The sequence below is a fragment of the Lissotriton vulgaris genome, chromosome 1_1, assembly GCF_964263255.1.
Source record: "Lissotriton vulgaris chromosome 1_1, aLisVul1.2, whole genome shotgun sequence".
Taxonomy (NCBI): Eukaryota; Metazoa; Chordata; class Amphibia; order Caudata; family Salamandridae; genus Lissotriton; species Lissotriton vulgaris.
Window position 1 is genome coordinate 358,453,800 of NC_141685.1, and position 16,431 is coordinate 358,470,230.

The following is a 16,431-nucleotide window of genomic DNA, read 5'->3' on the forward strand; positions in this document are numbered from 1 at the left end:
TGGTAATCCACTGGCTCCCTTGCCATGTTGAGTTCGTTTTTCTCCCCTAACATTGAGTGATGGTACTTCACGGTGCTACCTTTTGCCTGTCCTGCATGTTCCTGCACTTTTTTGCCAATTATGGCAAATGCTTTTGATATAACATTTTTCTATAGCCTTTGACTCGTAATGGTGTATGACTGTTGGCCTTTGATTCTGTCTAGTTTTCTCTAATTCTTTCTGTTCACATCATCTCCCAGATCATCCTTCTCTGTGTGTGTTCCTTATTATTCTGGGAATCTTCAGTTATTCATTCACAATTGTGTGCCCATAGGAGCCCATGAGGCGCTGCTATTTTTGGGTTATATACAATGTATGAGGTATTTCTGATATGTTTATATAAAAAAATATTGTCCAAAGATTTGAAAAATCAAAGTGTTATTGATTACACTAAAAGAAGTCTGTCTTTAGTCGTTGTTGGATTAGTGTATATATATATGTCTTATGTATGTTACATCTTGGCTGAAAAAAAAGCCTTCTCTTTGTTTTCAACAATAATTCTTACTGTTTGTATAAGTAATTGTATGTGGTTTTGTAGTTGTGTTTTGATATTGGAATAATGGAAATTTTGGAAGAACACTGTTGTTGGAAATAGACTTTATATATGTTCTTCCTGGACATTGATATGTGCTGCACCTGTGCTTTTGTTTGAAATTGTTAAGAAAATATATTTAATGTTTTTTAAAAAGAACCACAACAGCATATCACTTCTGTCATAAGCAGCATCAAAACAGTGTTAAATCCATTCAGTTATAAACTCCCAAATGTTTTTGCCCAGAGCTCTTCTTTTGACCCCCTTGAGATTCGATATTATACATATATAATAATCTTTCCCTCCAACTGAAAAAAGAAGGGGGGTCTAAATTAATCGATTCCCTGGTAATACATGCTCAAGCTACCGAGGTCTTGACACACCTGCCTCTAAGCCAATTAATACAATCTCAGCCGTTACTTTAATATTAGACTTTACCACGGTACCCAGAAAATTCTCGATTTGTTTAAAGAACTCTCCCAATTTAGGGCAGCCAAAAAACATATGTTCAGCATCTGCAGCGTACAAACCACAGTGATTACATTTTGTCCCAGTTGTAGTACTCCATTTCGTAACTTTGCTAGGGGTATAATAAATATCATGTAAACACATAAAATGTTGAGATTTCATCATCCCAGTTATTAAACATTCAGAGGCAAGTTTAACTGAATCAAAAACCTTAGTATCAGGCATCCTCAATTTGCCAGCCCACCTCCCCTGACATTCAGTTAACTCATCCCCAAATTCCTGCATCAGGCAAGAATAGAGAGTGCCTATTGGTGTTTTTTTTGCAAAAGTTCCAGAAGGGGAATTTTATTCATTTTAGTAACTGAGACAAATGATGAGTTTTGAAAAAAACTGCGAATTTGAAGAAACTTAAAAAAATCGTTTTTACTTAAAGAGTCCTTGCTCTGTAATTCTTGAAAAGAGGCCAACTGGCTTCCACAGAACAAGTCGCCCAAATAGCAAACATCTATCGAGTTCCATCTAATCGCCGCTAAGTCACAGAAGATTGCGGATGGTAATAAACCAGATGCTTCAAAAGGTGTGTATGCATTCAGTTTAGTTAACCTCAAATGTTTCCGAATTTTTTGCCAAACCGCAAAATCTGCTTTCAGTGTCTTAAATTTCGTCTTCTTGTAATAACTGGGCTCTGTCATCTTTAGAAAATTGGATTTTGCTCCTTCTCCTAAAGTCATCTCATATATAGAGTATGAGCTACAGGCAGGTATTTGAGCTCGCTCCCCCATTATCAACGGACTAATAAATTGCAGAGTTGCCGCAAAATAATAAAACAAAAAATATGTAACATTCCATCCTCCACAATCTTCGCTAAGAATAATTTTTTTAAGGGCCTTTCGAGGTCGTCTATACCCCCATAAAAATTTGGATGTTGCACTTTCTAAATTTCTAATACAAATAGAAGAAAATTCCAAGGGTATAGAGCGAAAGAGGTGTAAGACCTTGGGTTGAATCAGCATTTTTAAAACATTGGCCCTACCATGCAATGATAGATGTAAATGATCTAGCCGTTGCAATGTAGAAATAATCTTAGCAAGCACTGGATTCATATTTAAATCCGGGATGCCAGATACAGGCAGCGAGATTTTGATCCCAAGATACGTAACCTCCGAAACAGTCGGGTAATTGGTCGGCATGTTATGCCCTGCACATAAGATCTGGGTTTTCGCCAAGTTTAGTCTATACCCGGAAAAGATGCTGAACTCTGACGCCAGATCATTAATTGCTGGCATCGCGTTCTGGACCCGGTGAGATTGGTAGGCTAAGCAGGCTTTGGCACAGGCAGAGATAACCCATAAACATTGGCTTCTCGCCCGATGCCAGATCCGCCGGGTACTGTTAACACCCCTTACCCCTAACCCTTAGGCAGGAGCAGTGTCATACAGGTAGTACAACTATTGTGCTTTATTTAAACTGATACTTACTATTAGATCATGTTTAGTAGATTGTAGTTTCCCAATAGGTCCTGAAGAATCGCAGTCAATGAACTAGATGTGAGAAACATGTCGACCACACCTTTTGCACTTTTTAGCCCTGGATCACTCTGAGAAACCATTGTTCTCACGAGTACCGGCTATCCTTGCTTTTACCTGTGGCAGAGGACCACCAGAATAAAATTGTTTCCGGTACCTTGAGCCACATTTTACCCTCACCCACACTATCTAGTCCTTTCTGGCCCCTCACTCACACTTCACCATAAGGCAGTTGGATAAAAGATCTTCGATAAAGAGCCCCTCTTTGAGGTGAGCCCATTGGGCACTGCACCGCCTGTCCTAAGACAGAATTAAGTTAGAATTTTGTCTTAAGTCTGTCTTAAGTCTGTCTTAAGTTTGTCTTAAGTCTGTCTTAAGTTTGTCTTAAGACAAACTTAAGACAAAATCCTAACTTCTGTGAATACCAAAAGTAGTAAGTGCATTCTGTGAATACCAAAATAGTAGTAAGTTTAGGATTGAGTCTTAAGTTCATTCTGTGAATCAGGCCCAATGTGTCTATAAACTGCTGAGTTTTAATCTCAGATACAAAAAGGTTGTCTTCCCCTTATAGACAATTTTCAATTTTGCTGGGTTTAATAAGAACACCTGGCCCCCCTTTGCTTGAATAGGTGTCATTAACTGCCTAAGCCTCCAGCGTTGCTGGACAGTGGTCTGACAAAAATATAGGCGTCATTAACTGCCTAAGCCTCCAGCGTTGCTGGACAGTTGTCTCACAAAAATGACTCTCAATGGAATTCTAAGTAGATTTCTTTGGAACGGTAGGAAGGCTTGCATATCTCTAGCGCTTCATTCTGCTCCTATAGATCGGGGTGGCGTCCACTTACCCAATTTTCAACAATATCATTTCTCTTTTCTAATTTGCCAAATGTTACCATGTCTATCTACTTTGGGAGGAACTTTCACCTCTGTATGGCACAGGTTGGAGGAATATTTGCTCTCTCCTTTCCCTTTTTCCATCTTAGTTACTTTTACCCATCCACCTCGATGTTTTAATTATTCAACAATTTCTAAATTAATTTCAACCTTCCACCCTATTAAATGTAAATCTTATAGTCCTTTACAGATATTTTTAGACTCTCCTCTTTGGCATAACAGAACTATAACAATTTCCAATCGCACTATTTTTAGTAAAACATGGGCTATCAAAGGGATCTTTGCGGTTAAGCATTTAAAACAGGACTCTCGTTGTCTGTCCCTACAAGAAGTTCAGTCTACATTTGACCTACCTAATTCCTTGTTATTGAGATACGAATCTTTACGATTGCTCTTGACAGAACAGCTTTTTCTACTTTCTAGCTCTCCTCCTCCTTCTCAAGACCCTCTGATCGAACCTTTACCCACTTCCCCTTCTTATGTTTATGAATACCTGCATTTTTCCTCTCTCAATTGTCCTAAAACTAAAATTGAGCTCTTATGAGAAGCTGCTTTACAACATACTCTTTCTGTTCAAACATGGAACTCCCTTTGGACACACATACATCACACTATATAATTTTTATTGTGGACTATTTTAACTCCATTATCACTCTCCAAATATGGTACAGACTTATTCCTGAATTGTTGGGTATGTCCCACTACTCCTGGCTCATTCATGCATTCTTTTTTTCTGTGCCCCAATATTGCTCGTTTCTGGACTAAGGTATGTGAAGCAATATCCTCTTTTTGCAATATCACATTTCCCTTTGACATATACTCCATTTTTTTGGGAAGTAACTCTACAGACTGGTTTGGTTCTCGAACGTTGGGCCTATTTGTGGATTTGTTAATTGCTATTGCCTTTCAGGTAATTACTTCTAACTGGAAGGATGCTTCTAAAGTCTCCTTTTCTGCCTGGTGGAATCTTCTTTGCTATCACCACAGACTGGACAGAGCTTCTTCCAAAACTTCTCAACAACTTATTCGTAAAGAAGCCTTCTGGTCTCCATTCACCAATTACATATCTGCTTCTGCACTTCGTAATCAAGTTAGCTCCTTTATTTTTCCACCACCATGAGTACCTTATTCTTTTATTCCACTTTTATATGTAACATGTATAGTCATCATTCTGTTTCTTTTTGAGATACAATATGGTTATGATAATATTAATATTTCAACTCAATATTAGATGGAGATACTGCTATGTCTTTATTCTCTTTTCTCTCACTTTTTTTCTTTCCCCCTTCTCTGTTCTCTATCTCTTCTCTCCTCTTTTTTATTTTCTTTCTTCCTTCCCCCCTTTTCTAGACCTTTCCTTCTTCTGACAAAAACTTTACTAATGTAAAATGCTATTTTGCAAACTAGTACAATTTTCTATTAATGCTGTTCGTCAATGGCATATCTTTATATTTAGAACAGAGTTTTTCTTTATGTATTATTTATTCCATCAAAACATGTATTTAGTTTCCTAATCTATTGCTATTCTTTTTTATAAGTTTTGTTATATATTGTATCTATGTTTCTAATTACTCAATAAAGCTCTTTAAACACAAAAACAATTTTTCAAAAAATAAGTTACTTTTTATATTTTTCTTAGGAATAATTTGATACATGTATATTACATGGAAATTCAAATAAATAAATATGCTTTGTTAAATGCACCACATTTATTATATTTGTGTTATATGCAAATACATAATTTCTTTTTCAAAAATGTAAATTTTAAATATTATTTTTGTTAGAACTAATTTAATATTTAATTTACATACATACTAACCTAACTATTTAAAATGTTTTAACTATAGTAATGTGCTTATATTGATTATTTACCCAAAATAAAATGAATGACAAAACACTAACTTGATTTTTTTTTAAACCATAAAAAGTAAGAGTATTTTTAATAAAAGGAAGGTATATTTTATGTATTTTTGGCATACATATTTTATGAAAAAGTATGCAAATGGTTATGAGTGCACTTACACTTAGGGCTCGATTTCGAGTTTCGCGATCACAAGGCCGCCAAACCCGAGGTGGCATTCCGACCTCTGCGACCTCATTGGTCTGACCGCCATATTATGAGATTGTCAGATTTCAGTTTGAAAGACCACCGGCAAACCGCTGACACTGCCTGCCAACTCCAACCACGGACGCAGAATGGGCCTCTGAGGCTGCCAGAGTCTTGGACTGCCAGTGAAACCGCCGGCCCAATTATGAATTTCTTTACAGCCGGCGTGACCGTGGTGAAAAGGGTGGTGTATATATAGGCAAAACTCCCCTCCACTCACCTCTGTACGTCTTCTGCCATCATGGAGCCAATCGGACACGTCCTGCGGCTGCTGTACCTGCATGATCATGTCCAAAACCCACTCTGTCTTAGGACAAAATCAGCAGTAAGTCATACAACCACCAGTTTCCACAGACTCCTCATCAAAACATTGCCCTGCCATGGACCAGGCAAGGGAGTTGAAGTAGCTAAGTAATTTCCAAGTTTACAGGGACCCTATCCAGGATTGTTTTAAAGAATAATCAAAAATACATATTTAGGCTTGCCTTCTAGGCCAAACCACTAGTACTGCACAGTCACTCTATACACAAATGGACATGTGTTTGCAAATGATATTCAGTGATAGTGATATATGCATTATTTTGTGCTCCACAACAGCAGCTCCTCATCAATATCACACCTATTTATGTCTGTCACATATATCTTTTGCCCTTTTTAACTTTTCTGCCATGTTACAACTGATCTTCACACATCATGCAGCTTACCATTTCTCAAGTGTTGGTAAAGTGAGATTGAAGTGACTATAACTACCACAAGGCCTTGTTATTGCAACTCTAACCAAGATGCTAGGCTCCTTTTGCCCCTTCTCACTTGTCTGTCATGTCACTACTGATCCTGACATATCGTACAGCCAAATTATAGCAGCTATGTAGTGTATAAATCCATGAAATGGTCACTTTTGTGTTTTTTTTTTTAGCTCGTACTGTGGGCTTCTACCTCCATTTGTTACCCGCAGCTGGAAGACTACTAGTACAATTGTGTAATCATAATGCACTCAGCGGGAAGAGTTCTGTTGTCCACATTTCAAACAGCAAAACTCGTAATACAGCGGGCGTTAGACTGCCAGTGAAGCAGTGTCTAGGGGCCGTAATCGATAAAAAATGTACCTGCTAATTTTATCGACATAAAAAAAAACGTTTTATAGCAGGGATGCACAATGTTTAAGGTGCACCCCTGCGTTTCCCCTATCGCTGGCACTAAAAAAGCTACATAGTGCCAGTGTAAGCACCCTTGCACCTTGTTGCAAGGGTGCATGCGCTGCAGAGGCAATTGTTTATGTGCAGGGAGGGGCATTTTCCTGCACATTAACAATCTTTACTGGCAATGTGCTGTTTCTATGTGTGCTGCAGGATGCAGCACACATGGAAAGAGCAAAATACGAGGAGAAATAAAGCATTTCTCCTTGTATTGCCTGTTTAAGATCAGGCATTTCCTGGTCTTATTTTTGGCGCTGCCCCATACCTTCTAAATATGGTGCAGTATCAAAAAGCAATGGGTGTTGCCGCGAAACGCCCACAGAAAACACCCATTGCCCTCCCTTTGCCACAGCAAGCTGCTGCGGTAACTAGCCATATTTACAAGGTGGCGGTAAGCCACATTAAGTGGCTTAACGCCACCTTGTGAATATTGGGTTGAGTGCAATGCCAATGGTGGTAAGTCCACCCATAAATATTTTAACCCAACTCATACCTATTAGTTAAACTACTTCCTTTGGGTTCTGCACAAGCCTATTGTAGCTCCAGATACTGAACCATTAGGAAAACTGATTTCAGGAGGTCCGGATTTATGGCCTGATTCCCATCTCACTAGGAAAGCTCTCTGTATGACTCAAATCTGGAGGGCTTTCTGAGCAAAACGTGCTCCGGGAGTCCAAATGAGTGAGTACGATGCAGCCGTATGCTTACTGACTCGGTGTGCTTGCACTCCCATTGAACTCTGTGGGAGCCTGTGTACAGACGTGTACACAGGCTTCCATAGAAAAAAGGATCGGGGGACCCATGGGCACACCCCTGTGACAGATTCAGAGGGCCCACAGGTGAAGGAAGGCCTGCTATGGCACCCCAAAGTATGATTCTGACAGCTGTTTCATCTTGCTGAGACAGAGGCGAAGCAGATGTCCGAATCGTGGATCGTACTCCCTCGGTCAAAATTTGGCTCCATTGCGTTCTTCGCATTGCACTTGGTCGTTCGGACCTGTGTATGATTTGGACGGAAATAAGGGCTACAAATAAGATACTGGAAAGCCAAATCTGATTTGGAGGCCTTCTCAACGACATCAGAATTGTGCCCTTAGTATTCTAACTCTAACCCAGAAAGTACAAGGAATGTTTTTGACCATTTGTTGTAGTGTTTAATTTTGAAGAGTGCAGGTTTACTACTCTCACTCCAGCCCAATTATCACTGGGAAAAGTGTTTGATTCTGGGGATTTCAGATTTGTTATTCTAACTCCAACCCTAGTACCATGTGGGAAAGTGTTTTATTTTTGAGAGTTTAGATTTACTATTCTAAATCCAAACCACTAACCAGTGAAGAGTCCTGGGAACTGGTTTATTTCGAGGAAAGCAGAATTAGTAATGTAATGCCAATACAACTACCATTTTAGAATGTGTTTGATATTGGAGGGGGAAGATTGACTAATTTAACTTGAACCCAGTTGACACCAAGGAAAGATGTATATTTTGGGGGGTTCACTATTCTAACTTCAAACCAACCATCATTAGGAAAATGTATAATTTTGAGGGGTGCATGTTTTAATTTTCTACTTTCAAAACAACAACCAATTGGGAAATATTTTAATTTGGGGAATACAGATTTCCTACATTCACTCCAATCAAGCTAATATTGGGCAAAGGGTTGAATTTTTTAGAGTGTACCAGCTTACCCGTCGCACGTTGCTGCGATCTCAGAAGAAAGGAAATTTAAGAAAACTTGTTATGATAACATTTAATTTACATTGTTTCATTTTTATTGAAACTTATTCATTTTAATATGGAAAACATTTTAAAGTGTTGTTTTAATTCTGTTTATTTATTCAAGTGCTTGTGGATACACGTTAATTTTAGTTTTTCCGTCTGGTGCATACACAAATAAATCAGAAGGTTTTCCAACGCTTGAGCTGGCCACATCCAGTTGTCCATGTGAGAAGCACGGATTCTCCAAATCTAGTCCACACACTTGCAGCGATTGTCTTTGTGCTTTGTTGATGGTCATTGCAAAAGCGAGTTGCACAGGAAACTGTAAACGTTCAGTATTGGAAAGATTATGAGGGCCCTGTGGGTCCGGGGGGGGCCGATATTTAACAAATGTATCTTTTTTTTGCCAGAAACCTTCGTGGGTGTGTACTCAACAACTTTTTTAAAAAAAAATGTTTTCAAGAAACCTTCGCTGGAGTGTACTCAACAACTTCCCAAAGTTTCATGCCGATCGGATGAATGGTGTAGTAATGCATAAAGGACAAACAGACATACATTTGTTTTTATATATATAGATATTAGTGTTTTAAGTCCACCTTCACACCCATTGTAAAAATATTCAAATCTAAAAGAAAGAAATATTAGTCCTTTAAATAACTGAATCTAACATTTTTGCTGCTAATTTTTTACTACATTACGTGTACAAATAAACTATGGGGTCAATTAGGATGGCGGACGGATTGCCACCGCCATGCAGGCGGTGGCGATCCGTCCGCCATCCTAGCCCATCTGCCACCTATTTCCCCCCGCCATATTACAATGGCGGGGGGACCGTGGTGGAGGGGAAGTCTGTCCGCCGCTTTTCCGCCGCGGTCTGGTTACGACCGCAGCAGAAAAGGTCTAATATGGTGGTGGTGTCTATCAGACACCGCCAGCCATATTAGGATGGCCATTAGCAGATGCCTTTCTGTGGAGGAAGCATACAGACTTTGCTTTGGGGGTTCCTTTGCGGGCCCCCAGGGTGAAGGGGTGGGGATGCACATGGGCATTTGCATGCACAAAGCGGCAGGCTCCGCGCGGTGCCTGCCGCTTTGTGCATGCAAATGCAAAGCATTCATTGTTAACTTTGTGGCGGGTGCTGCTTCAAGAAGCACCCGCCGCAATGTTAAAGATACGGGATGTGACCGCCAGGGTGGCCGTCACATCCTAATCGCTATGGAGGGAACGCCGCTGCCCCTGCGGACGGTCCTTCGACCTCTGGGGTGGCGGACGGACGCAGGTCCGTCTGCCAACATAATCGACCCCTTAATTTATTTAAATTAAATAAAACAGAGAAATAAATATAGAACAATTGCAAATAAATTGTTAATTCATAATATTTAATACATTTTCACACCGATTTTTGATGAATGAGAAATAGATAGAATTACATTTACAATAAATAAATCAATAAATTCTGAAATAATATTTTGAATAAAATTAATAAACAGCTGCCAACACCTCTACCCCAATAAATGAAAAAGATATTTTATCAATAACTAAAATATCCATGAAATGCACCTCTACACCTAAAATAACAATAATACATTTAAAACCTTTGCAATATTATACAAAGATTAGTATTATATAAACAATTACAAAATGAAAAGGAAACATAATACTAATATAATATTTTAACTCTGCTGTGTGGCTTTTTAAAAAATACAATTACCTTGCACTCGAGCGTTGTTTTGCGCTGTTGGAGCTGGGTCAAAACTCCGGGGGGCTTTTAAATTGCACTGTGTACGGGTAGCATTCTTAGGTCAGCGCTCCACTCTCTGACCCTAAGGCGCATGCCCAACTTTAAAAGGGGCGGATGACGCGACTGAACAGCGGATGCATGTAGGGGGCACGCCGAAGGAGTGCCGAAGGCAAACCCGGGACCAGGGGCCACATCCCCTGCTGGTTTTTCCAGGGAAATATTCACATATACTGCAGACCAGCTTAAGCTTCTTAGAGGCACAACATTGAGTAAGTGTTCTCACTCTATTTTGCCTGTCAGCCATATCAACCACTGCTCCCATTGTTCCTTTAAGCTTTGCTCCTCTATTAAACCTCCCATTGCTAAACCTCCTATGAATGTTCTCAAATTGTTTTTACTTAACTGCTGATCTTCTGGCTGGTGGATCCTATTTTTTTGCCCTGGTCAGACCATTTCTTAAATTCATTTACTTGGGTTATTCCGGAGGCCATTACTCCGTCTTCCAAGGCCAGAAGACAGGTTCGCCCATGGTCCAAACTTTCATTGGACCGCTGGGTGTCAACTCTCAAACATACCAGACCCACACCTGATTTTTATCCTATCAGCACAAATGACAAGCTTAATGATTGGGTTGAATCATCGCTAGACTGCATTCTGCTGAAAAAAATTGATTTGTAATGAGGTCAGAGCTAATCGAATTGTTTGGTACTCCCCTAGCTTCGGGAACTTGAGAAATCCTGTAAAAAATTGGAGAAGAAATAGGGAAAGGATTTCTCTCCTGTTAACAAAATCAAATATAGGAAGGCAATCAGAATGTACAAAGAAGAAATTTAAAATGTTCAAGTTCTTTATTATGAAGAGAGAATCATTTCTGCAGCTAATTCCCCGCGCACAATTTTTTTGCATTGTAAATTCGCTCCTTAAAACGCCCGATCCACCTGCTGTGTTGGAGGATGCCTCATCTCGCTGTAACTGACTTGCAGAGTTATTTTCTAATAAAATACAAGATATTCATTCTTCCTTCCTTCAGGTGGCGACCCAGCAGAATATGCCTCCAATCGATAGCAGGTCTCTAAATTTAGATTGCATTTTTGATACAGTGTCCCCAGTCATCCTGGAACTGATGAATGCCTCCTTTCGGACAAGACTTATCCCCCCGCCCCCCCCCTGGAAATGTGCGAAGGTAAAAGCGCAGTTAAAAAACCCAATTTCGACCCAGAGTTGATGGGGAACTATCGTCCCATTTAATTACTGTCAGGGATCAGTAAGGTGGCAGAGAAGCATGTCAATTCAGCTCTCTCTGTATCCTTGGAGAATTATAACTGCCTCCATCCCTCACAGACCAGATTCAGACCCCAACAAGGCACTGAGACCGCCCTCCTTGCAGTGGTGGAAGTATCCAGAAAAATATTAGATGATGGAGGCTGCGTTGCTATTTTTCTCCTGCCGCCTTTGACACTGTTAATCATATGCTCCTGATCCAGAGACTCATGAATGTGGGAGTGAGGGAAGGGGCTTTAAAAAGGCTGCAATCCTTTCTGGAGGGCAGGTACTTTCAAGTTGTTGAAGGTGAAACCTTCTCAGAACATGTGCTCCTCAGATGTGGTGTCCCACAGGGATCCTCCCTGAGCCTGACTCTATTTAATGTCTATATGATCCCCCTAGCTGAGATAGTGAAGCCTTTTGGAGTTCAAATTGTTATCTATGGTGATGACACACAGCTGGTTGTCTCTTTTAGTCATCTTGACAACACAGGGCCTGGTCTTGCCCAGTGCTTGGAGAAGGAGGCAATCTGGATGGAAGGCTCATACCTGAAACTTAATGGGGCAAAGACAAAGCTGATGCTGCTTGGCAAGTCCCCGATTTTGAATGTAGGATCTTTCTGTCCTATGTGCCTTGACCCTGCTCCCTCCCCCAAGGACCAGATTAAGAGCTTAGGCATCTAGCTTGATTGCAATCTGGACTTTAGGGAGCAGGCACAGAAGGTGGCAACGAGCTGCTATGGTTTTCTTAGGATGATTCATAAAGTCCTTACCCTCCTACCTTACCCTGCCGCCAGACTTTTGGTCCAGGCTTTGATCGTCTCCTGGTAGGATTATGCGAATGCCCTTTACTTAGGAGCCCCATGCCTTACCACCACAAAACTTCAGATTTTCCAAAACTGTGCAGCACGTATGCTTCTGAAAATCCCTCACCGATGAAGCCTGCTCTTGGCACTCTCTATTGGCTTCCCATTCAGGAGAGAATTACGTTTAAAGCTTAGTGCATTGCACACAAGGCTCTTGCAGATAAGGGACCGCCCATCATTCGCTCCATCATTCTTCCTTATCGTCCAAATAGGGCTCTGCAGTCGGATAGTAAATGCCTGGCTGCAGTCCCTAAAATAAGTAAATCTAGAAGTGGAGAGCGTCTCTTTTCCTATAACACCGCCAGGTTATGAAATGCCCTTGCCCTTCAAGCTTGTATTGAAGCAAATCATCTGACCTTCCGGAAAGAACTCAAAACTCTATTGTTTCCCTGATGACGCTTGCTGTCCTTGAATGTACTGCCTTTAGCGCTGGGAGGCCCTCGGATAGCCATGCGCTTAAGAAAAACCTATTCATTCATTCAAATAGATTCATAAAAATAGGTATGACGATATTTCATATATTTAAATGTTTTACTAACATATACAATTGAATGTTTATTTAATTGAAACATTTCGTAAGTGTTAGAACTGGGGGTCTCTAGTTGGGAGAGGTAGGTGCCCCTGTCCAAATAGGGACCCTTGCTTCTAGTCAGGCTAAGGAGGAAACCCTCTGAGATAATCCCTGATCACCCCCTTGGTAGCTTGGCACGAGCAGTTAAGGCTTATCAAAGGCAATTTGTAAAGTATTTGTACCAACACTCACAGTAACACAGTGAATACACCACAAACTGACTGCACAACAGTTTAGAAAAATAAAGGTATTTAATCTAAACTACACAAGACCAAACGACACAAATCCAACATACACAGTTCAAGAATATGGTTGCGAAAGAGTTCTTAAAAATTAGATAAAAATAATCCACAGTTGCGTGGAAAGTTGACAGTTGCGTCACGTTTTGCCAACAGTTCCTTTTAAATGTGACAAAGTTCCAAAGCAGAAGCTGGTGTGGTGGAAAACAAGCGATGCGTTGCTCCTGAGACCATGGGAGGCGTTGGCGCCCTTGGAGATTCCTTCAAGTAAGGGGACAAAGCAACAACAAAGTCCTTCCCCTCTCCTAGGCAGCAAAGCAACTGCAGGTCAGTCCAGCATCACACAGCAGGGCAGTCCTCCTTCTTCAGTCTTCCAGCTTTCTCCTTGGCAGAGGTTCCTTCCTGTTTCCAGGATGATCTAATTTTCTGAAGTCAGGGGTCCTGTACTTATACCCCTAAAAGTCTTTGATCCCTTTGCGCAGGAGGGCTCTGAGCCCGGTCTGAACCAGTTCTGGGTGCTCTTTGAGCACTTTGGTTTCCTGGCCTCTCCTTTCCTTTCAGAGAGAGGGGCAGGGTCGTCAGCCTCCCAGCAGGAGGTGGAGCAGCATTGTGGAAGGCAGGCACAGCCCTATTCAGGCCCAGGTGCTACCTCCTCCAACCACTCTAGATGCAAATGGAGCTATTCAGCCCAGGATGGCCCACTCAGACTCTGGGAGCCACCCAGCCCCTGTCACTCACAAACCAGACAGTCAATTAACAAACAGGCCAAGTCACACAGAAGGGTCAGACAAGAGAACAGCAACTTTCTAAAAGTGCTGTTCTGAAACACAGGATTTAAAAACAACCTTTCCTAAAAGATGTGTTATTAAATTCTGAGTTCAGGGATAACAGACTTTTATGTCCTATCTTGCTCCTATGGGGAGATATGCTGGTAGCCACTGTATCCAGCATTCCCCATGATAGCCTATGGGGCAAGATAGCCTTGCAATAGTGAAAAAACGAAAATGGCTGTAATTCACTACCAGAGCATGTCACCTGCACAAGTACATGCTCTACCTTTCACATACACTGCACCCTGCCCAAGGGGGTACCTGGGGCCTTCCATAGGGGTGACCAATGTGTACAGAAAGGGAAGAGTTGGAAGGGTTAGACCTGGCCAGTGGGTGCACTGACCAAGAGGACATGGCAGTTCACAGAATGCATACAGGCACTGCGGTGGCAGGCCTGAGACAACCTTTTAGGGCTACTCATGTGGGTGGCACAATCAGTGCTGCAGGCCCACTAGTAGCATTTACTATCACCAGCCCTGGCACACTCAGTGCACGCTACTATGGGCTTCTTGGCCACACAAATAAGTCAATCATGTATAACCAATCATAATACCAATTTACACTGGGAGCACTTGCACTTTGACACTGAACCAGAGAGGCAAAGTGCCCAAAGCATCTAAACCAGGAAAAACAAAATTCAGCACAGCATCAAAAATTCAGGGGGTAAAGGCAAAAAGATAGGGGGAAACCAAGCCAAAGATGCCAGGTCTAACAGTAAGCTATTCCCCAACAACCTAAAAAAACCTCTAAATAAATAATTAAAATGAACAATTTATTAAACATATCTACCAAATGCATAAACCGAATAATTAATTGTTAAAGAGATAATGAAATACATTTATCATTAGTTTCATTTTAATATTTTGAAAATGTCCTACCCTGTTCCTCATCAAACTCAACAACTCATGTTAAATCAAAAACCTTTATAATGACCTTATTTACCTAATTTAATAAGCAAATAGTTAATTAATAATGAATTAGTTATATCAGCACTTACTTTTCATTTAAAACAATGTTTACCCAATTGCATTAACAAACTTTACCTGTAGCACAACAATAAAGACATAGTACACAAAGTATTTAACTTCATGCGCGCTAGCGGAATTCCGCTCCTGCGCTGAGATTTTCTAAAACGCATGTTACGTGACGAGCTGGGCTCGTCATCAGCGTGCGAGGAGGCTACGCCATGACGAGCCCAGCTCGTCATCAGCGTGGAAGGGGTTAAATATAATGCGTTTTATTGTATAGATATTGTGTCACTTATAAATTAACACTTAAAATAAATACATAAACCAGGATATATATATATATATATATATATATATATATATATATATATATATATATATATATATATATTCAATGAAAAAACCATTGGTTTTAGGCCATATATAGTTAGGGATTTGCATTTACAAAACCTTATTTTACTCGCATAAAACCATTGAAATTCCATATATAGTTATAAGCGCTAACTATATATCGCGCACCCGCAATCCACTGCTGATGATGTCACATATTACATCATTCATGACATGGTTAGTGACATTTTTCTACAAACTCTCAATCAGACTTGGATGGAAAAAAAAATCCTGAAGAATGTACAAACTGAAAACCAATTTTTGTCTGTATAGCATCAACAGCAACGCTTGAGTCAGCTTTGTGTCAAGCCGCCATTTTCATTCAATCAATAGCGTCCCCCTGCACACATTCAGGGACCTGGTCGTCTCTTCAAATGAAACGGATTGTAGGAAAAGAAACAGAAAGGAAAAGGAAAAAAGTTCCGCCGGACCTCGGGAGCCGGCCGCCTATGTCATGTGCGACCTTTGGCCACACCAGGGCAATAGTGAAGCTGCAGCAGGTGCAAATAAGCTGTACCGCAAGAGTGACCGCAACTCAGCTGGACACGCCGTCTTTCGGCGCAGCATTGTAGGATGGCCACACCAGTGCGGCAATTTGCTGGACACCACCTCGGTGCCATCCGGATCTCGGCGCGTTCGAGTCACTGTACCGCAAGAGTGACCGCAACTCAGCTGGACACGCCGTCTTTCGGCGCAGCATTGTAGGATGGCCACACCAGTGCGGCAATTTGCTGGACACCACCTCGGTGCCATCCGGATCTCGGAGCGTTCGAGTCACTGTACCGCAAGAGTGACCGCAACTCAGCTGGACACGCCGTCTTTCGGCGCAGCATTGTAGGATGGCCACACCAGTGCGGCAATTTGCTGGACACCACCTCGGTGCCATCTGGATCTCGACGCGTTGTGCTGCCTTCGGCCTATTCGCACATCGGTCCGCTACTGACGCCGCCTCATGTGCCAACGGATTTTCTACGCTTTTTGTAGCCCTATGCCGCATAACAGGTCATGTGACTTGTTTATAAAACTTTTCATTGGATCATTTTACTTTTGGTTTCCTAAAGATGGAAGGCTTGGTCATATGACCT